The sequence below is a fragment of the Pygoscelis adeliae genome, unplaced genomic scaffold (assembly GCF_000699105.1).
Source record: "Pygoscelis adeliae isolate BGI_AS28 unplaced genomic scaffold, ASM69910v1 Scaffold145, whole genome shotgun sequence".
NCBI classification, from domain to species: domain Eukaryota; kingdom Metazoa; phylum Chordata; class Aves; order Sphenisciformes; family Spheniscidae; genus Pygoscelis; species Pygoscelis adeliae.
Window position 1 is genome coordinate 3949784 of NW_008824866.1, and position 22733 is coordinate 3972516.

A 22733-nucleotide genomic window follows, 5' to 3' on the forward strand; every position below is an offset into this window, starting at 1 on the left:
CTGAATTTCCCATTAAAAATAACCATTCATATGGAAAATTTCCAAGCAACTCTATTTGCAGCTTGTCTGTCTCACCAGAGGATCTGTTAGCATCAGGACTGTGTAAATCATTCTAAGTGAACTTGTTTCGTTCAGTCATGTCCTGGTTTCAGCAGGGATAGAGTTAATTTCCTTCCTAGTAGCTGGTACAGTGCTGTGGTTTGGATTTAGGATGAGAACAAAGTTGATAATGCACCGATGTTTTAGTTGTTGCTAGGTAGTGCTTACACTAGCCAAGGACTTTTCAGCTTCCCATGCTCTACCGACTGAGAAGGCTGGAGATGCACAAGAAGCCGGGAGGGGGCACAGCCAGGACAGCTGACCCCAACTGGCCAAAGGGACATCCCATACCATGTGACGTCATGCTCAGTATATAAAGCTGGGGGAAGAAGAAGGAAGGGGGGGACGTTTGGAGTGATGGCGTTTGTCTTCCCAAGTAACCGTTACGCGTGATGGAGCCCTGCTTTCCTGGAGATGGCTGAACACCTGCCTGCCCATGGGAAGGAGTGAATGAATTCCTTGTTTTGCTTTGCTTGCATGTGCGACTTTTGCTTTACCTATTAAACTGTCTTTATCTCAACACACGAGTTTTCTCACTTTTACCTTTCCGATTCTCTCCCCCATCCCACTGGGGGGGAGTGAGCGAGCGGCTGCGTGGTGCTCAGTTGCCGGCTGAGGTTAAACCATGACAAGTCATGAAATACTAAACTGTATAATGAGCTCATTCTGACCAGTATCTTGCCTTTTTCTCTGTACTTCATTTCCAAACTGATTTCTGTAGCTATTGTCTTGAAAAGTCTGAGAGTTAAAGCCAATAGCTGCAATTACGTCTCTTAAATAGTGGCAAATGCACCTTTCTGATGTCGATGCTGCACCATGTGCCTGAAATTCTTATTTAATCTAAAAGATCTAGTTTTTAAAAATGGTCAAAACCCAATGTATTATTTTCCTCTTGCAATTTTTTGCATTCAATAATTCCTTTTTAGAAAAAAACAATTTTCACTCACCTGCAGTTCACCTAATTAAAGAGCCTGTCTGTATCTCATGTTGTTTTTAATAAATCTTTTTTTTCCTCATTGTACTTAGAATTTCATTATTTTTTCTGTGTACTTGTATTGAACTGTGATAAATCAGCAATAACATGAGACTAAAATATGCCTTCCAACTGAAACAAAAGAAAACCATCCAAGGCACAGATAATTACTATCCTTAGACTACTGTTAAACTACTGAGGATTTGTCATTATTATCTTTACAACAAGAGTCTTGAAGGAAGCACTGTGGTCCCATATAACATGCATTTCATTTTAATTTCAGTGCATAGTACTGGGCTGCAGGCTAATGCAGTCCAAGGGGTTCCCACAATTGCAAGGATAATACTAACCAACCTCTTGCTCTCAGACATCAAATTGGCATTCTTTTGGAGTTTGCTATTAGGGCAGATGATCTCAGCATTTCGCTTTTGACCCAAGGGAGGAACTAGGACCCTGCTAATGAAGACCTGGGCAGGTGGGAGGGAGGTGGACTCACTTTGGGGCTGAGACCTAAATGTAGATGGCCATATGTGCGCTGGGTGTCCAACCTCCCCTGCCAGGCAAAGGAGCCCCAGTGTATTCAATGGAGTTGGGGGTTTTTCAGTAGACCAGCTAGCAGGAGCCTGAGTAATTGGATATAACATAGGCATCTAGTGTTGTTTCAGATGCTATAGCATTTCTCCCACCACATACGTCCCAACTGCTTCCCCTGTGTCATCCTGTCCACCTTGGGCTAATGTCTCAGGTGGGAGCATCTTAAATGCCTCACGGCTGGGCAACAGTGCTGAAGCCTATGTGAGCAGAATTACTTCTTAGGCTCCAGTGACTTCATTGACTATGAGGGAGCCTTAGACACCCTGCTGACAAATACACATGCAACGGTAAATGTGTCTCCATAGTGCCAAGTCCCATCCCTACATGTCCAGTACATGCAGCATGACAGACTCTCCCAAATGCCCAGCATAAACTCGGTGCTGCAGGTGGCTGAGGCTCTCAGGTCCTCAGCCAACTCATCTCTGGCTTGTGCACAGTTTAACTTGTGCCACACACAAAGGCTTAATGGTACCCCCCTACCTTTGGGAGGTTGCCTGTGCCCCAGGTCTCCCTCAATAGTTCTAGCATCCCTCCTACCTTGTAACTAAGGTCCTGGCTGAGGACTTCATTTTACCAATGAGAAAAGTAAGAAAAACAAGTCTGATTCCTCACTGACTCATATGAGTCAGTAATCAGTGAAGCATTTATTGCACTATCTCTCCAGCAGTGCTGCAGACTGAATCCCCTTGAGATCCTCTGCATATCTCTTGGTTTGTAACTTTGCCAAATCTTCTCATTATCTTCTGACACCTTTTCCCTGAAGATGCCATTATGCAAAAACAATTTCCATGAAAGTTACGAGTGGGGGGAGGGAGAAGGATAAGAGTAAAAGGGAGGTTTACATTTGCAATGACTGCTGACACCTATTCACTAAACCATTAACTGTGTCAAGGATTCTTGCTCTGCTGAAACATAGGCTCGTCAGACTTGACATTAAAATTAAGCAGGGGCAGATTTACCAAGGAAATGAGCTGTAAAAGCATTCACCCCATAGGCCACAAATTTCAAACTTCTCCTCCATACTTCTCCCCATGTATAAAAAGACCTGTGCTGCTGATACTTTTCTCTACTTTCTGCACAGTTATTCAGGCAATAACACATGTAAACAAACCAGCTATATTTCTGCAGAATTACCTCCTCTGAAGCTGAACTGTGCTGCAATACTGTCTTGCACGCAAGCTGTTTAGCATTCAGTAGAGGCAGATGTGAAGTCCGGGTAATGCAATCTATTAATTGTTTAGAGCATGCTAACCCCACAAGTTAGGGTTTTCTGAGTTGCAATAATTGGGAGTTTAAATAGCTTCTGCAGTAATATTACAATCCCCAGGCAGCTGCACTGAACATACGCACATATTGGATTTAGAAACCAGATGAGAGCCCATAGAAACGTTAAGATACAAACTAGGTAGTAAGAATGATGCACACATTATTAAAGTACTTAAAATATCAAGCTTACAACAAAAATATGACTTTTGTTCCTGATTGGATGCAAATACGGGAGGAAGAAGATCTTCAGATTTGGAGTTGGTGTATACGTTATAATTTAGTGATTCAAAAGGGCCAAGAAATGAAATAACAATGGAAATAACACCAAAAAATTCTTCAATATTTTTCAAGTGGAAAGTCAGCAAAGCCAGTCACATTCCATGATTCGTCTTCCTATTTAATCTGTGAAATATTCTTGTGCTCCAATTTGCTCCTAAAAATAGTGCTTAGGAGAATATGTCAAGAAACACAATGCTTAAGGTTGCAAGACAACTCCACTCTTCTCTCCTCAGCCTTAAAACTTCTCAGATATTGCCTTTGTAAAAGTCTGTGATTTTTGAAAACATAAACCATTTCTTGTCGTCACCATCACCAGTTCAACTCTATCTTCAGGTGGCTTTGAGCATCAGTCCCTGATAGCCTTTTCCTTGAGCTGTGTGTGTTGATTGTGCCATGATAGTACAAATTGCTATGCAACCAAAATAAGTGTTTCACGTTCACTTGATAGAGGAGTTAATAACCAGGATGCTCCAAGACAGCAGAGCATGTGGGTCTTCAGCTTCAAAATTACTTCAGCTATGACCTGCAGACCATCTGCCCCATGAGCTGTGTGTTGTCACTCTCCTTTTCAGCCCTGGGAAAGACTTCTGGTGCCTTTGCAGCACCTGCATTTGCCTCCAATACCCTTCCCATTGCTCCCGTCAGCCCTGCAGAGCCTTGTTGAGCACTGTGTAGCTTGGAGCTGAGGTTGGAGGGGGAGAGAGGGGTGAGGAACCACACTGGCTTTCCTTCACCCTCACAAAACTCCTCTGAAAAGGTTAACTCAGCTTTCAAGTAGAGTGCATTGAGTTTTTCTGAGGTCTCAGGACAAGCACTGACAAGCTCCCAACTGTGACATTACAGATGTATAACACAGATGTCATGTCAAATATGTGCCAAATCAGGAGGCAAAGATGAGCTTTTCCTCTTGCTCCTTCTCTGCTCACAGCCATGCCCTCATGTTGGTCTAACTCGTACTGTGGTGGCTTGGCTCCTACTCAACACACTGTAGGGATCTACCTTGGCCTCCTGATACCTTTAACAGAGCTTAAGATGCTGCCCAGATTCTTACAGTGTGCTTATTTCTGGGCGATCCGCAAAACACTTAAACCATTATGAATAAGGGGAGAAGGATCGTTGTACAACTCTAGGTTGAAGCTTAAGTCTTTAATAATCACTGCTCTTGATTTCTTGCCTTTTTTTTTAAGGGTCTTTAAATACAAGACACTGCTTTGCAGTAGATGCAAGTGCTAACTGCATGCTAGGAAATGAGAACCTGGAGACCTGGCTGTAACAGCCCAGACCTAATCACTGCTAATCAAGTGGTTAAACATTGGAACAGGCTGCCCAGGGAAGTGGTTGAGTCCCCATCCCTGGAGGTATTTAAAAGACGGGTAGATGAGGCGCTTAGGGACATGGTTTAGTGGGCATGGTGGTGTTGGGTTGATGGTTGGACTTAATGATCTTAGAGGTCTTTTCCAACCTTAATGATTCTATGATTCTATGATTCTGTGACTGTTGCATCAATGCAAAGCCTTTTCTTACACTGACAGAGTGAGGGCATCTGAGTGGGGACCCTCCGTAACAGCTTCTTTATACTATTTAATGGTGTGTGTTGAATAGGGATTGGCCAAAGTTTTCATGAGATCCTGGAAAGCACAAATAGAAGCGACTTTCAGTGGAAGTCAAATGCCTAATTGGCTTTCAGCCTTAATCTGAAGTAATGACAATACTGGAAACTGCATTTAAGGACGAATAGTTAACTGCTACCCTCCTAAAGCAGTCACCTTGTGCTAATTACACATCAGGAATGCTAGTTGTATGGCCTAATCAAACCATTCTACTGTCTCTTTACATAGCTTTTGAAGCACAGTATCCCTGAATAATCAGAAGTTGCTTGTTTTACTGAAGAATGTTAAAACTGATTTAATGTATGAATTAATTCTTGGTATTATCTCCCTGCCTTCATTAACAAACAGGAGACTGGCATTCACTGGGTCACCACAGTGGCCCATTGGTCCAGTGTCCTCTTGTTTCTTTGTGGTCATAGGAGGCTTTAAAAAAAGACAACAACTTATATTAAGGCCTTGTGAACAGGTATGAGCTAGTCTGCCCATGGGGGAAATTTCTGTGTAACTCTGTGTATCTAGTAGTTGGCCTATAAATTAATTATTATATTAGCTTATGGTTCAGTGGATGAAAGACCCTGCCACAAATTTAATTGTTTACAATTTATCTTTTTGATTGCCAGTTCCTACAAATATAATTCTTGTATTAAAACACCTCCAAGAAAGGTAAAACATTGTAGCAGTATTAAAATATGGGAAAAAAATAACTTCCTTTTTGCATGGACACACTACTTCACCTAATTTGGTTGTCTAGATAGTGATAGCATCATTATTAATCTATGTTGTATATATTAACTTATACATTTGTTTCTGGCTGTATCAAAAGGAAAAAGGAATGGAAGTTTAAAAAATCAGGCAATCAATTTGTATGGCGTGTCTTTACTGGTATTTATTTAATATTTAAAATGTTATAAAAAGGTAATGTAGATTTTATGAAATAGAAAGAAAAAATAGCCAGTCTACACATAAGTACATTCATAAATTGCAAAATATATGTCCAAATGATGTACTGAGGAAAGATCCTTAGCTAATGAAAATTTTCAGTAAAAGCAATCATCTGCCCTGAATGAATAACCTGTACTTTAGGGTCTAGACAAATTGTAAATGTAAACTCATCCTGGCATAATGAACTCCTATTCAACCTATCTCTTGGAAAATGTATGTGGTGGTAACTAATCCCTACTCATCTTTTTTCCTGGCGATTATGGTCACTGCAGTACCAATTGACTCTTCTTTTACTTTGTAAAAAGATAACACCTGTCTGCACGAAATAGCAAGGTGCAGAGATCATAGCCACTTAGGCAGACACATCCTTAATTACTGGGAAGTTAAACCCCCTATTATTTGCCCTGCTATCACACTGAAAATGGTAGTTGCTCATTTTAGCAGTCTTCCATAGCCTATCTGCTTTGTAACAGGTATGTTACATGAGCTTGGCTTGGTCTTTTTAAAAGCTAGTAATCTTCTAAATCTCTCTTCAACAAGACTGACATTAGGACCCATGTAACAGGGGGTTTTAATACCTGGTTGATTTAGTTCCCTTAAAAGTGTTAAGCCAGTGTAAGTCTTTTATGCTTTGAATATTTTTTTGACAGATTGCTGCAGCAGAGCTGAGAAGGAAATTCAGATTTCCTGAGCTTGTGGCCCATGGATATCACCCCAAGGCCACCTCTCCTTTTTCATCTTCAGGCTTTGAAGTACAAAGACTCATGCACACAGACAGTGAGGTTTTGAATGCTGGCAGAGCTAAAAGATTTAATGCACGTGGAAACAACCCAAAGTCTGCCCTTGTGACAAGCTGGGTATGAAATCTTGAGATACTCCGAGAAATGATCTAGCGGATCATGACATGCTTCCCTAGCCATCTGTCCTAGGCATTTACGTGTAGTGTAAATCACTGCATAATCTCAATGCTTACAAAATATTTCTGGGATAGGGAACTACAGTATGCATTTTGTAAATAGTGAAGTGAAGCAGAGAGAAGATAAAATGAGTTTGACAGAGTCTGTATTTTAAGTGGATAAGAGAGACAAAATAATCTGTGCAAATCTTCTCCTACTAGGTACACAACTGAGTAGAATTTCTCACCCTCCCCTACTAAAAACCAGCCATAAACTACTTGGGAATTACAGGCACAAACCATGATTTTAATTTCATTCCCTTGGGTAATTTGCAAGTGAAAACATCACAAAATAGGTGGTTTGGGGATTGTTTGATATGTGCGTGATTCTCCTAATGCTTACATTACAAAACTTCCCAAGGTTCAGTGAACATTTTGCTCCTTTTCTTAGCCAGCTGGTTAATTTGAGACATTTTACATAATCTGCCCTTTTCAGCAAATGCCAGTGAGTAAAATTTTTGCCTCCTTATTATATTTGCTTCATGTGATTTTTGCTGGAAAGCCATACTAACAAGGAATTTAAATTATACTGTCCAAGCTGTCTCTCTTTGCTATATCCATCTGATATTTGGCATGCTCCATCTTGCTGCCTGTCTGGTGACAGGGTTCTCAAAAGCTTTCAAAGGTGCTAAGGAAAAGCCTTTAAAACGTATTTGCCTCTGTTAAAAAGAAAGATCAAGCAGTGTAGAATACTTTTCAGCTGCAAAGTCAGGCACTAAGCCTTTTATCAGTTAAAGATCTCATGGAAAAACATACCCAAAAAGCTTCTTGTTGCTGTTTTAAATCTAAGCTTTAAGCATGTTTTCTTATTATCTATATCTAAGTTCTACTCTATAACAAATGTTAACCGGTCAAAAGAAAGCACCCTTTCTTCTGGTTGGAAAGGTGATTTAGTAGGTTTTCTTAGTCTTCCAGCTGTTCAATTCCCTGAAACACATGAAAATATGATCCTTCACAGTACGTATTCTCTGTGACTTTTGTGTCCTGCTTTTTGCCAGGCTTTTCCTGGACAGTGAGAATGATCTCTCTCTCAGATGGCTGCCGTGCCAGTTTCATTACCTGTTCTCAGCTAATAACTGTAGCATTTGACAAAGTCGCACCTATTTTTCAGGTATGCCTATCCCCCAGGAGGAAAAATGTAGTGTTATTCTCACTTTTCTATGTATTTTTCAGGTCCAGATATTCTCTGCTAAAGAGAAAAAGATTTACAAATAATAAAAAATTTACAAATAAAAATATTTTACAAATTAAAAAAAGCTTTACAAATAAAAAGAAAGAAAAAATGGATGTAGAGCATCGTCTATCTTTTTTCTTAGAAATCTTACATAGTCATCAAGGATATTTGCTCTTATCAGGATGCTCCCTGACAAATACAGACAAATGGAATCATGGTAAAATAAAACCACTCTTATGCAGATATGTGGTACACATGAGGAAATCCAAAGCTGTATGAATGAGTCTTTGGCTCTGAAATGAGTCTTTGACTCTAGATTAAAAATTTGTGTGAAGGCCCTTAATCTGCTAAGCAAATTCCCATGGTGTTCTAAGAAGCATGTGATTAATTTTGCTAGAAGTAGGTAGACTGCATGCACTGTATTTGTTGATCGTATTTGTTTCTCAGTCTTTGCCACTGATTTTAAGAAACCTGAGGAAATTAAAATGCTACACTTATTTCTTCTGTACACAGTACCTATTTATTTAGCAGTATTTCTGCAATCTTCTGCTTTGAATTTATAGCACGAGTACTTTTGACAAATTAGGGAAATATGGGAAATTAGGGAAATAATGACACCCTTCTCTTCTTCAATACAACAACCTGTTTGTATTGCTTCTTCTCCTTTGTTGTCTGTTAAGGAGAATGATACATCTGGGAAACCTGTTTGTTGCATCCTAGCACCAAGAGTCTTCAACACAGGATGGTTTACCGGATGCTTTAGGATGGCCTTGGGATTAGGAGTCCAATTCCATACTTCCATTTTGTGCTGGCTTAAATATAATGATTCTGGGGAGGTTATGCCTGATTTACAGAAATGTAAGAGAGATCAGAGCTAAAAAACAAATTCACAGAGTTATTTAGGCATTTACTCCTAGGGGATATATTCCTCTGTTTATATGAATTAGGTGCCTATGTGAGTGCTTTTAGGACTGCAGAGAACAGATCTAAACCAGGATTCCTAACTGTAGGCATTTCATGGCTCCATATAATCACACAGACATGAACAGTACTTCATACATGTTTATAAAAAAGCAACCAAGCTCTTAAAACAGCAAAAAAATGTGGTTCTGCATATTGACTGTATATGTAAATGGCTTGAAATAAGCAACACTTTGAATAGTTAATATCTGAATTAATTTAACTATTGATTTTTTACAAAAAAGATTTGTATATTGGCTAATGAAAACCTAGAATCTTTTTTAAAATTTTGATTATCTTCCTGGAAGTTGTTCATAAAAGATCATGAATTGAGATTCATGTTCCCTAGCATACACTTGTACAATATTGATCAGATTTCAGACTTCAATTGATTTCTTTCTTCATACTTTCTAGAAAAGGTGAAGTGGTTTAATAATTCCATCTAGACTGGAGAGAGGCAAAATTTGTAATGAGAGAGAATATATTCATTAGACTAGCTCATAATGGTGGAAAAAATGGACAAGCTTCCAAGCACACAAGACCTTCAGTGAGGCTTCTTGAGAAGAATGAACTTTGAGATGGTTCCTGAAAAAGCCCTCGGCTTGACTTCCAGGCCTTCTGCTGCAAGGGTAGTTGTCATGTCAATGGTCAGCATCACGCCTGGTCATTGACAGGCCACCAGGGTGATGGGCCTGGGCTCGGGTCAGCATTTGGGGCTAGTGATACACATCTGTCATGGCAATTTGGTGTTTGCAGAGGAGGACTGGCAGAAGCTGAGAAAGAGGGGAACAAGGAGGGACGCGATGCTGTGACACAGACATCCAAAGGAGAAAAAGCCATAGAAGAATCACCATCAGGAAGAACTGGCCAAGGGAAAAGGCCTGTCTGGAGCTACCTGAGGCAATGTGCAAGTCCTAAAGTATTAAGGTGATTGCCAAAATCATGTGTCTGAGGAACAAGGCTACTAATATTTCACTGTGAGTTAGCGTCTGGATGCTTACGAAGTAGATGAATTACAAAATCACAGCCTGTTGGTTTTGTTTCCCTGTGGAAGGTAAAAAACCCAGAGACACAATGGAGTTTGGCATTGGATGAGATAAGGTCCTGTTACACTGCTCCTGCCTTTTCTTACAGTAAACATAGGAAGCAGGGCTGTGATAGCATCTTAATACTTGTTGCTCCCCTGTATGCAGCTGAGAAAAGCAATACTGACTTACTGTGTACTTGCTCCTTGTAACCAGAACCACAACCCACACCATGATTACTACACGATGCCTTCATAACCTCTTAGCAAAAGCAATAAACGGCCTCTCCTCAGGACCTTCTCTGCCACAGGAATAGTCCAATTTAAAAACCACTAGCTTAGTTAACACCCTCCTAATTAACAGTAAATGGGAGACCTGCTGTGAATAACTGCTGATGGCCAGAAAGCAAATAAAAAGGAAATTCATTCTCTTCTTCAGTCATAAAACCATAGGAGGATGAGGTTGGAAGTGACCTCTAGAGGTCATCTGGTCCAACCCCCCCTGCTCAAGCAGGGCCACCTAGAACCAGTTGCCCAGGACTGTGTCCAGACAGTTTTTGAATATCTCCAAGGCGGAGACTCCACAACCTCTCTGGGCAGCCTGTGCCAGAGCTTGGTCACCCTCAGAGTAACAAAGTGTTTCCCGATGTTCAGAGGGAACCACCTGTGTTTGGGTTTGTGCCCATTGCCTCCGGTCCTGTCACTGGGCACTACTGAAAAGAGTGGCTCCTTCCTCTTTGCATCCTCCCTTGAGGTATTTATATATATTGATGAGGTTCCCCTCAGCCTTCTCTTCTCCAGGCTAAAAAGTCCCAGCTCTCTCAGCCCTTCCTCATATGTGAGGTGCACCAGTCCCTTAATCATCTTTGTGGCCCTTCATTGGACTCTCTCCAGTATGTCAAGCCTCTCTTGTACTGAGGAGCCCAGAACTGGACCCAGCACTCCAGGTGTGGCCTCACCAGTGCTGAGTAGAGGGGAAGGATCACCTCCCTTGACCTGCTGGCAATACTTTGTCTAATGCAGCCCAGAATACCATTAGCCTTCTTTGCCACAGGGGCACATTGTTAGCTCATGTTCAACTTGGTGTCCATCCCATGTCCTTTTCTGTCAAGCTGCTTTCCAGCTGGGTGGCCCCCAGCATATATTGGTGCATGGGGTTGTTCTTCCCCAAATGCAGGACTTTGCACTTCTCCTTGTTTAACTTCATGAAGTTCCTGTCAGCTCATTTCCCTGTGGCCTTGTTAAGCCCAACCGTAATGGGGATATCCAAACAGCCTAAGTGACAGCACCAACACAATTACCACGCCAGCACCAGACAGGATGGCTTTTTCTGCTCTTTACTATATATGATCGCTTCATTTATTTTTTTCCCTGCTCAACATCTGGTCCAAGTATTCATCTCATGTAATGAATTAGCAAAGTGGGATCGAGAATTGAGGAACTCATATTTAAGCCTGAAGGAGGCCACAGCCCCTTTTCCTTACTATCATGGGTGGGGAACACAGAAGGCATCCAGTTTCCACCCTGTGTTCTCAGCACCCAAATCACATTTATTGGAACATGCTGGTATTTCTACAAGGTTTAGAAACACTTCACTTGTACAGTTTAGAGCCATATGACACAGCCTAGCTTCCCTGAAGCAGCCGCCTTCTTAGACTAGTTTTCTTGTTTTCTAAAATCAGCCTGATGTCTTTTTTCCATTCTCAGGTACAGAGAGCAGCACTGTAATTGTAAGAAGGGGGTGCTTACTCAGTATTGTGTGTATCAATGGTGCGAAAAAGTTCATGCAGTTCTTCTCCACTCAGAACTCCATCAGCAAAGTAAGCTTTGAATTCATCAAAGGACAGTTTTCCATCATCTGAAACAATGAAGAAATGGACAGTTAGTTTCATTAATGGATTTGCTTGTTTACTTCATGCAGTTGAAGAGGAAACTATTAAAAATCTCTAGCTCTTCAGATTAAATGTAGAAACTTTACATATTTGATCAAGACACATAAATAACATGATGCTAAATGCATCATGTATGTTGTATCGGAGTTCCCAGTTTGCTGGTAACTCTGTCAATCTTCCTCCTTCTTATCTTTCAAGCAAAGATGTTTTGGTTTTGGTAAGTCTCTACTGACAAACACATCAATACAGTCCTGTCTTTGCCCTGATCCCATTCACTCTGGCTTGTCCCCATCCTGCCCCACGTTTCCCCTACTCGCTCCCTGCCCGTGTCCTCACCTCTGCATGGAAGATCAGTGACCTCCTGAGACAGAGTGGGACAGAGAAAATCCAGGGAAATGCAAAAGCAAACATTTGTCGAAGGAACATGTTAGTTCAATGAAAATTTCTTCAGCTGTCTATTTCCCTTTCCTTTCCCTCCTCTTTCTTTCCTCTGCTCCCTGCCTCCCACATGGGAGACTGAGACTCAAGTGCACAATTCAATAGCAGCAGGGATCTGACCCTGGCTCTCCTCTCTAGCTAAGGACACTAATCAATACACTGCACTGGTTTGCAGCATTTTGATTCTCTCTTTCTTCATAAAATACATCTTTCTCAAAAAGCTCTATGCCTGGTGTGTAATTAACAAAATAAATGAAAAAAAAGTTTGATGGAATAGGAAGCCAGCTTTGTGTCGTCTTCCACTGGAAAGAATTTCAGCTCATTTTCTTGGTCAACATAGAAAATAATAAATTTCTATAGAAATTTGCCAGCATGTAATTCATCTGGAGAGTACCCCAAAATATAGGAATGAGAAAACTGGTTTGGACATATATCAGAGGTCAGTCAAAATCCTCAGATGGATTTTCAGATGGAGTTTGAATTGGCCATTTAATATACAGTGAAGCCCAACTATGAAGAAGTTGACTTTATGTTCTAAATATCTGCTGTTCTCATTTGTTTGGGACAAAAACAGTCGTCACCACATGGGTCCTGATCATCATCAATAACATATTCATGCAGTTAGGAAGTGTCTGCAGGACTAATGGGAGTCAGAGGGAGGGGAAGTACCATATGATAACATTTAGAAGAACAGTAATGGGATGTACATTAATTCAAGAGGAGAAAGTCCTTATTACATTCTCTACTACATTATTTAGTGGAATCCGTTTAATCTGTTTCTTAAGTTAGCTTTAATTATAGCAAGCCCTTGACTACATGAGGCAAAATCCTTGAGATGAGATGTGTTAAGCAGATTAATTCATCTGGTATTTTCAGGATGTTACCACTTCAGATTGAGGCTCTACCCTCCTTTTGTCAGATCAAACTCTGCACAACCATCAATGCTTTCTAAAGGGTATTCCAATAACTACTACAGCATTTCATTGAAGAAGGGATTGTATTTGTAGCTCACCTCACTTACGTATGTCTGATAATCCCAGAGAAGTTGCTATACTGCAGATTTTCCATGCTTTTTTTTTTTTTTTTATTAGTGATGTCAGAAATGGATAAAATGTGCTGCAATTTGGACAGCCTGTCCCACCCACAGCGTGGCTGTGGCTGTAGTGACAGAAGTGGCAGACTTAGGCTATTGTCTGTTTTGGAAAGTAGGACTCTGGGGTGCAAGGAGCGTTAGACTTTGTTAACTCTGGCCTCTAATCGTATCACAATGACTATTTAAACAACATATGACAGTCAGCACAACTAATTTTTTCCTAAGGATATGATTCAAGGCTGAGGAGACGGAATCAATTAAAGGAAGATGTATAATTTTGCATGCTGAAATGACCTAGAGCCTGGATGGGGCTTTGAATGACATATTGTCTAGAAAGTGATGTGAGAAACCAACTAATGCTTGTCAGCAGGATGTTAAAAAAATGAAAGACAGAAGTTTGTAAATGGAAAGTTGACCCCACAGAAGTCCACGAGATTTCATCAGGGATCCCTCAGTAACAGCTGACATCATTGGCTTCTGTCCTGAAGAACAACTGTCCTCTTTTCTTTGCTATAAAGGCATGACTTCAGAAGATGAGGCAAATCCGTAACTTCATTAAAACAATTAGGGCAATTTGTTCCTCATGGACTAGTGTAGTGAGTTTTAAATGCAAGACTGATAATCAGCAAACAAAAGCCAAAGAAAGAAGATCCACCTTTTGCTTTTATTTAGAAGAAGTTTGAATGGTTAAATGGTAGTTAGGTAATAATTTATCTAAACTGATTGAGCCTTTGCATGAAGCATAAAGAATATTTTCAAAGCCTAACACTTCATAATTCTGTTTTGGGTAGCACTAAATTTAAGTTCACATGTCTGTCTCTCTTCTTTCAGTAACATACTGAGTCACTCATAGGGCACTGAACAACTGTAGAGGGTAAGACAAAGATGTCCTAAGCACCAGGCTAATCCACAACATACTGTGGCCTAATTTTATAGTGGTGAAGAATCTATTATAAAGGCAGCACCTGAATCCTGTAACTACATGCTGTACTACAGCATGCAGATTTGAAGAGTAGAGCTGAGGAGTTTCCTCACTCTTCTACTTGCTATTATTTCATAATTTCTTTGACTTGAATATATGGCTTCAAATATGTAACCTTCAAGAGGTTTCAAAATTGTACAAATTAAATGTCTGCTTGAACAAAAACATTTTGAAATGTTTAATATGAAAAGACAGATTGTAGCTGGAGATAATCATCATTACGATCAAAATAAAATGTCAAGATCTACAAGAGCTAAAAACCAAGATGGCACAATACTGTGTTGAAGGTAGGCAATTTTATTTGACAGAGCTGCCATGATTACCTAATTGAGAATCTAAATACATCTGCCATTTGGCACTGGTTACAGAGAAGGAATATCAAATATTGAGCGTGTTGAAATGAGCTGCTTCTCACAGCTATCTTTCCTTTGGTTCATACAGATACAATCGATTGTTTAATCAAACTGCCTCTGCAGCTTTAGCCTTTGCTGGGAAGGGCGATTTGCATGCAAGTTATACACATACTCAAGAAACTAGTGATTTTTGGCAACTTTCCCAAGATAAACATATTATGAGTTTACTCATAGAGCAGTCCGGTTATGACACAAAACCTGAAACATCTGTCTGTTTATCTCTGTTCTTCAGGATCATTGGCTTTACATCAATCCAGATAATCAATGATCTGCCAACAGCCAGATTGGGCACTTTAGCTCTTTTCTTTAAATTTTATCATCGAAGAGCAGACATTGCCTTTTGCTTCATTGCTATTTAGTCTCAATAACATTTTGAATGTTATTGACATTGACTGATACATCACTGAGCTTGTTGCTGGCAAAACCCAAGGAGGTTTGAACCTATTCGGTTACTTACAGACTTCATAAAGTTACGTCTACTGAAAAAAGCTCTGATTCTCCAGGGCATTTCTCTGATTTTGTATGAGTGTAACTGTTTTGCTAGTGCTGTTGGGGACTCAGCTGCCGGTGGCCCAGGCCACCTCTGCGCTTCCTCGGTGCTCAGATGAAGCTCAGACCCAACCGCTAACAAGTGCTCCTTGTGCTGTTTAATTGAAGACACTTTTGCCTAGCCAGGGTTTTTTTCAAGTGTCAAGAATGGCTTTTATTTTAAAGGCTGCATTATGTACCCACAGCACTGCCTCTCTGGGGCACACCTCACTGCCCGTGGAGCTCCCAGATAAATACTGGCTGGTTTAAGTGCCTCAGAGCAGCTGAGCAGAAACCTCTATTATAGATGCTTCAATCCTTGCCACTGTCAAAGCGACAGGGGATGGATGATTCATGAAAGACAAACTTCTCTGAAGCCATGCATCCCTCAGATGAATCAACCTTCAGCAGCATTTGCCTTGGCAACGTTATCTCAAATAAGCTGTTTTGCAAGCCTTGCTTGCTTTTGTGTATCTTCTCTGACGTCATTCAAAAGCGGGGTTTCTTCAAAAACAGGCACAGTTGCCTGTCCTTCTTGGAGCCAAACCACTCCTGACTGGCAGACAAAAATATAAACAATAAAATGAATCTCCCCATGTAGCACTTGCAAGTTTAGAAATATATTTACACGGTGTTTTAGGGGAGCCTTCCTTCAGGTTACGATTGCATTCTTACATCTATTTCAGTAAAGTTCACCTCTCTATTGAATAGATGTTTTAACGTGAAAATAGACCCAAGTGATATCCCCCAGCCAGTCCATCCCAGAAACACTAGTAATCTCCAGGACACATGTTGGATAGCTTATGACTTCAGTAGACAGCAGCATATATGATAGAGGAAAGCCACACACATACTCTTCTTTTTGAGCTGCAAGATGACTTCAGTGAGTGAAAAGATATCAAGCAAGTAATGAACAAGGGCATGTATATATTTGGAGTCTATGTGCCCAAAGACAAAGGCAAATGGTGACTCTGCAGCCAGTGAAGGAAGTTACGGTGATGTAGAGGAGCCGGATGTCTCGCAGGGATGCCAGCAAATGCTGGAAGGCAACAAACCGGCTTCCACTCCCACCTATTTCGGGCTTCTTGTTAGGACTGTGAGCCTTTCCTAGCAGTTAAACATGCCTGTGGGCTCCACGGAGGACCACCAAAGCAGCCTTTCCATAGCAGAAGCCACATCAGATGGAGCTCATATGGCTGAATGGCAGGCCTAGGGCTTACGGCAATTGGAAGAGCCACATGAAAGAGCTTATGGCAATTGGAAGGAAAAACCCCACTGGGCTAAAGCTCATCCTGGGGTTCACCTTGGCAGCATGGGATTTGGAAAGCAGAGCCCATGGCACCATCCTGGTCCAACGAGATGGTGCCCAGTGTGCCTCCAGGCTGGCAACATGCACACTACCAGGGCAGTCAGGTTATTTAGGGTCTGGGGCTCTATGAGCACAGTCCTCTGCCGTTGTAGGGCAAAACTTAGCAAAGGGAGAAGAGATAACAGCAAGCAAAACCAATAAATAGAAATATCTCCTGTGGCAGAAAGTATTTATTCCCCAGGAAGGTACAGCAGGGGCTAGGAAATGACAGTGCTCAAAATGAAGCAGTCACTTCTGCCATGGGAAAGGCAAGGGCCAAAACCGCAGCCCCATCCAGGCCCTCACAGTTCTCAATAGGAGCTGACTTCCTAAATCCCTCATGGGAGTCGTGACAACCCTTTATGGCTTTTTGAAATCTGGCTGCCTTTGAAGAACTTGAAGCCTTAAAGTGCCTCACTCAGGCCGCAGTCCCCTGCATGGCTGAAGCAAACACAGTGGAAGGCAGCGTAAACATGGGTCCTCCTCCCAGCCCACTTGCTCCCGGGGACCTGCTGTGTGACCTGCCTTTTTGGAAGGAACTGATAGTCCATACTTGTTGTAAAAGGTTTGCATCAGAGCACTTGAGTGCTAAAAGATATTGCCCTATACACAGAGAAAATGAGATAGCGGGGACACACGCATGACAACAGACACAGATGGATTGAACCAGATGCAAAAAGTTGCAAAAAACCTGATGTATTTGCACATGGCACATAGGCTGGAATCAGACTAAGGAAGAGCTGCCAAAATAATAAATTTCAGTGTGCCAAAGCATATGCTGATAATATCCATTAGGTCCCAGGCATAAGGGGTTGCATAAGAAAAAGCACAGACGTAGGCTGAAGCTTTAAAGATTCTAGGCAAAAGCACTAGCTTTCATTGACTCTGCTCTGTATCGAGTGTTGATATAACCAGAAATAATGATTTTGAGTCATTATTCCAGCTGTTATGCTGGAAAAGCTTAGCACATGTATCCAAGTGGTCCCAAGGGGACTAGGCTAACAGGGAGAGGGTTTAGGTTTAAAAGTAGGCATTTTGTCTTTATAGAAATAATGTTTGGAATCTGGAGTGCCGAGTCCAGCCCTGGGGCACCTGACGGACCCAGGGAGGTGGGATGGGGAATCGCACCCCAGGCAGAGCCTGGGCTCTGAAACAGGAGCCAGGGAAGTGGATCCAGATGGTCAGGAAGCAAACAGCAGCATGGCGAGAGTCCCTGGAGGCTGCGTTACAAGGGTTTTGCCTTACAAATCCATTTTACCACTACTGATTGAATAACTTGGGAGCTCAAATCAGGAATGCTGCAGTTCAGAGAATTTCTGTGCTCTGGCTCCCATTCAGAATATATGTTCTGTAAAGTCATCCAGGAAACGTATAGCTCAAATGTGTCCACTATGATGTTAAAACCTGGCCCTTCCGGGTATCATGGTGCATAAAGCTTCCCCAAGGGATTCCTGCACATAGCTGTTTTTCTCAAGGAAGGGCACACAAGAGCTGGGTCACCCTGTGACATATCTGGCCAGTCCATGTGTATGGAGGGGAAAGCCCATGCATTGCTGCAGCTGCCACCATGCAGCACTGCTGGGGACAGTCTATGGGCTAGCTGAAGACCTCATGAGATGCCAAGATGTTGTGGACCCAGATTAGCAGATACTGGCCGAGGAAAAAATGCTGAAATCAGGGACTTGGCATGCCCTGCTTTGGTGTAACTCTAAAACTTTTCTTGAAAAAAAGTTTAGTCCCATAAGTAGTGACCTTCAGAGAGCCTCCAGGCCAACTCTGATGGTTCACATTAGGGTGATTCAAGAGATCCCCTTCCTGAGGTGCTTCCCCTGCCTCTCCCAGGCATATTCACTCAGTCCTCTGGGATGACTTAAATTAGCACTCTGGGCTACAAGCTAGAGCCACTGAGAAGTCACCATCTGAGGACTGCTGTAGTGAGGCAGCTATCGCGCTGCTGGAGCTCACCTGGAGACACATGAGCAGACGCAGCTGGTAGAAGGCTCACGTGCAAAGTCAGTGTTTGTCCTGCAATGACACTGTCAATAAATAATGAATATGAAAACACCTGTTTTGATCTCTGCAAAACTGACTGTAGAGTGAGTGTTGTGAGATTTCCTTTTGATCATCGTACAGGTGCAGCTTGGTGGCTTTTTGGTTATTCTGTGGAAATCTTGTCAGGTGACTCAAATGTGTATGCTCTATGAATCAGTACCTTTGGTCACTGACACCAGCGGAAGCTATAGGATGCTACTGCTGCACTCTGTTGCCTTATTTGAAAGAGTCCTTTACTTATGACCTGCAGTTTTCTGTCGGGCTAATGTTCGCGTGGTTTTAGAGCTGGTCTGAAATCCCCAGGCCACTGCAATCAACAACAATTTTGCTACTGCTGGAGTGCCGTGTGTTTTACAGAGGGCACTGGGGGACTTTTCTTATATAATTTCTTACGCTAAAGGCAGGTGAGAAGATACTGTTAGTATTATCATGCTATACAGTTTTACAATTCTACATTTTAAAAGTGTGATGTCCCTGCTCTATCATGGACATCAGGGGGTGCTGAATGAAGACATATGACAGAATGAGAAGATTAGTCTCATCTGACTATATTTTTCATTTTACAGATTCTAGTTCAATGCAGTTATAAACCCCACATTTTTTTTGGGGGGGGGAGGGGAAGCTTTCAGTGAGTGCTTGTTTGAAATGTCAGAGAAAAAATGAAACCAAACATAAATGCGCTGGTTCTGGCATTAATAATATTTTGTTGCTTTGGTGTAATCTGGGTGTTTGATATACAGGGTTGGCCATATCTGGAGCTTTAGTCTTGCCTTGTTTAGTCAATTTTTTATTTTCCTTCCTTTGGTTGCAGTCATTCCTGACTGCCTGCAGCATGCTGTTTACTGTGCCCCTTATAGTTAAGGCTTTTTTTTTTTTTAAAGCCTCTGCTTCTATAGCAGATATTACCTACGGTGTTTTCAAATAGCTTCCTCTTAGGAGCTTTAAGGATGTTTGAGATATAGCTTATACTCAGTGCTTTTTCATAACAACTGACGTGTATTTGCAAATCAATGACAGCATCTATACACAGACTATCTTTTCTAAACGTGTCATATTAGAGCTGCCCTTTTTAGTTAACTCCTGCTTGGAGCTGATCTGGGGGTTTGGGGCCAGAAGCTGTAAGTCTGGAACAAGGCCATAATCAAATACCAGTTCTAAACTTGTAGAGGCGAGAGAGACAGCTGAGAGGTCCTCCTTCTGGAGGACGTGGCTGGGGGTCACTCTCTCCTCCCTCCGAGTTTAACTGGATGGCTATTTCCACACTGAAAAGTGCTAAGGGGAGTTTTAAATGCCAGGGCATGCCATGTTCCCAGAGCAGAAGAGGAAGCTCCTGCCTTAAAGGGCGGTTATTGTGCTGGCACATATGCTCAGCAGCCCACAGCCAGGCAAGCATGCCACTGGGCTCACAGTCATTTGTTTTCACCTTCATAAGAGAATAGACCTGAAGCAGCCAGGCTCCCCTCAATTAAAAGCTGGAGATGATAAAGTAGAAAGGGAAGAGCAGCCCTCTTCTCCCACAGGAGGACGGGAAGAGAAATGACCCCCACCATGATGCAGGCAAAGGCAGGGCACTGCTCTTCAGTTATTTTGTGGTATTCCCTGACTATGGTCAGTGTTGAACCACCTTCCCTCAGCTGAAAGAAGACTCACTCTTGCAAGATTGAGAGTTGCACTCTCAGTAGATTATTACTTTTTTTCTTTTCCATTTTGACAGTCAGACTGTTTGTGATTGGATTTCTGCAACATAGTCTATATTTGAATTTCCATTCCTGTGCTAACAAGAGGGAATTATAGCATGAGGCTATACTAACAGGGCACATGTCAAAGCTGCACCATCAGGAGAGGCCCCAGGGTGGCCTTTACCAACGACTGATATCGTTTCACTTGATTGCAAATCACTGCAAGGCTAATGGGGTGCCCCATGTCCTTCTTAACATATCAGAAGATAAGAGAAACGCCTCATGCAGCCAAGCAGGAGGATAAGCATATATAGGTGCTGCAGTCACATGTGTGCGGGGCAACCACTGTTGCCTGTGAGATGAGGGAGGTAAAAAATTATCTTGATTAGGAAAGACTGCATTTGGCTGTTCCAGTTTTCCATATTTCTTGTCCCTGCTGGCTAGGGACAAGATTTTACTTTTTGAGAGGAATTTAATGATTTTGATTTTGTTTTAAATAGCAAAAGGAATGAAATAAATGAAGAACTTCCCTTTTAGCTGGAATTTTTCCAAATTAGCTTTCCTTTGAATGTATGGAGTTTTGCAAAGTAAACTTGACCAAAACTTCATTTTGACATGCAAACCTGAAACTTCTCCTTTCCAAAAAGGTCAATGTGCAACATCTCATCTTTATGAAATTGCTTTTTTTCCCTCAGGGTTTTCTGTTGCTTTTGTCAATATAATGAACCATATATTTCTTAGAAATGTGATATTCCTTCCCTATGCCTTGTTCTCCCTCTAAGAAAATCACATGACCTTTTCAGTTACGGGAGTAGTGCGGATATGCGCCATACAGAGCGGAGCTGCTTAGCTATGAAATAAGAACTATAGAGTTTATGAAGCTGATCCTCTCGTGGAAGCTGTGCATAGCTGATATTTCCAGAAACGGGAGGGTAACAGAATGATGTATGTACCTGGGCTGCCAAAGAAAGAAGCCACCACCCCAAAAGAAACATTTGTATGGCTTCTTTCAAATAGGAGAATGACTGTTTGATAAAGGAGTTTCTCAACTAAACCCAGCTGTCATAAATCATTGTAGTATTTTTGAGTAACAGCAAAATCCTTGTTCTTTTGTTCTCTTATTTTATGTTGTCTTTGCAAGAGTAGTTCTCTTTCCTTGTCATGGAAGGCTAACCTGAAGTCCCACAGTCCCTAAATTTATAGTAAGAATGCTCTCTCCTATAATACTCCTATTTATCAGCTTGATCCACTTTTTTGGATGTATTTTTTTCTTGCTGTCAAGCAAGTATCTAGTAAGGTTTTTGATGATAAATTTTTTTGGGGTATTTTAATCTCACAGAGAATGAATATGGCGGCTCTGAGAAAGCACTATTAAAGCGTAATAAAGTGTAAAGAAAGTCCTATTAAAAGTGTATGGGTTAACAGGAGCGTGTCATGGACAGTAACGTACTATTTGTTACTGTAAGCCAATACTTGGTTTCCCACAGGACAGAAAGGTGACACTGAAAGTGTCATTAGTCATTAACAAAAGATAATAATCTGTGTTGACAACAGTGTAAGCATGTTAGATGAGTGTTCACTTTCTGAGAAGGTACTTAACATCCCAGCCTTAAAACAAATCTCCTCCTTATTAACGTGGCATGAGCCCGTGCAGTGCTAGATTAGCAAAGTGGAAGTCCCACGGGCAATTGATGGTTGAGCAAACACAATTCAGCACGTAAGAGCTGAAACCATTTCAAGCTCATGGACTTTAATAGAACTAAAGTGGCTGAACTTAACCACTTTTCTCCCAATAATATGTTGTAAAGGATCCATATATAGGTATGAACTCCAGTGACCAAAGTCTCTAGGGCCGACGAGGCTTCATATTGTTCTGGAACGAGCAAGTTTGTCACTGCTCATGTGAGCTGTTTCCCCTATTTTAATAGCAAAGTATCAATAATAAACTGTGGGGTAGCTGTACTGAGGACTGGAAGTCTTCCTGACCACCGAAGTGCTGTGGATCCACCAGGGCTGGGACAGAACGTGAGCTCAAAGTCCAGGGCAGGGACATGAAGCTGCAGGGGCTCTTTTTGATTCCAGGGGGATGACAACCGTTGCTCTGCACCGTGCGCTCTGACTCTCATCAGTCTTCAGGGCAGACACATAAACATCTGTTCCAAACACTGCAAGGAGGTCTGCGGGGGATGCCAGCAAAGCTTGGCTGTGGTTGGCACATAGCTAAGCTGGAAAAACACGGCTGAAGGGAAAGGTCCTTCCTCCCCCTCCCAGCCCTCACCTTGGGATTCAGCCTGCACCATCACTGCCCTTCCAAGCCACTGGCAAGCTGACTGAGGGAGATCAAAAAAACCACTAACAAAAAACCCTCACAGTGATGGGTTTTGTGGTCCCTGAGCTCTCTGAAGGAGCCTGCCTTGGTTTAATGGGAAGTG

General features: G+C 41.8%; 1 protein-coding gene across 1 annotated transcript in view; it reads right to left on the reverse strand.

The window, feature by feature from the left end:
• The window catches only part of NECAB1 (N-terminal EF-hand calcium binding protein 1), a 72385-nt gene that overhangs the window by 43658 nt on the left and 5994 nt on the right, over nt 1-22733 (reverse strand). The window contains exon 3 of the mRNA XM_009324430.1: nt 11626-11734. The gene's annotated coding sequence lies outside the window, so the exon portion shown is untranslated. The remainder of the gene's footprint in view (nt 1-11625; nt 11735-22733) is intronic.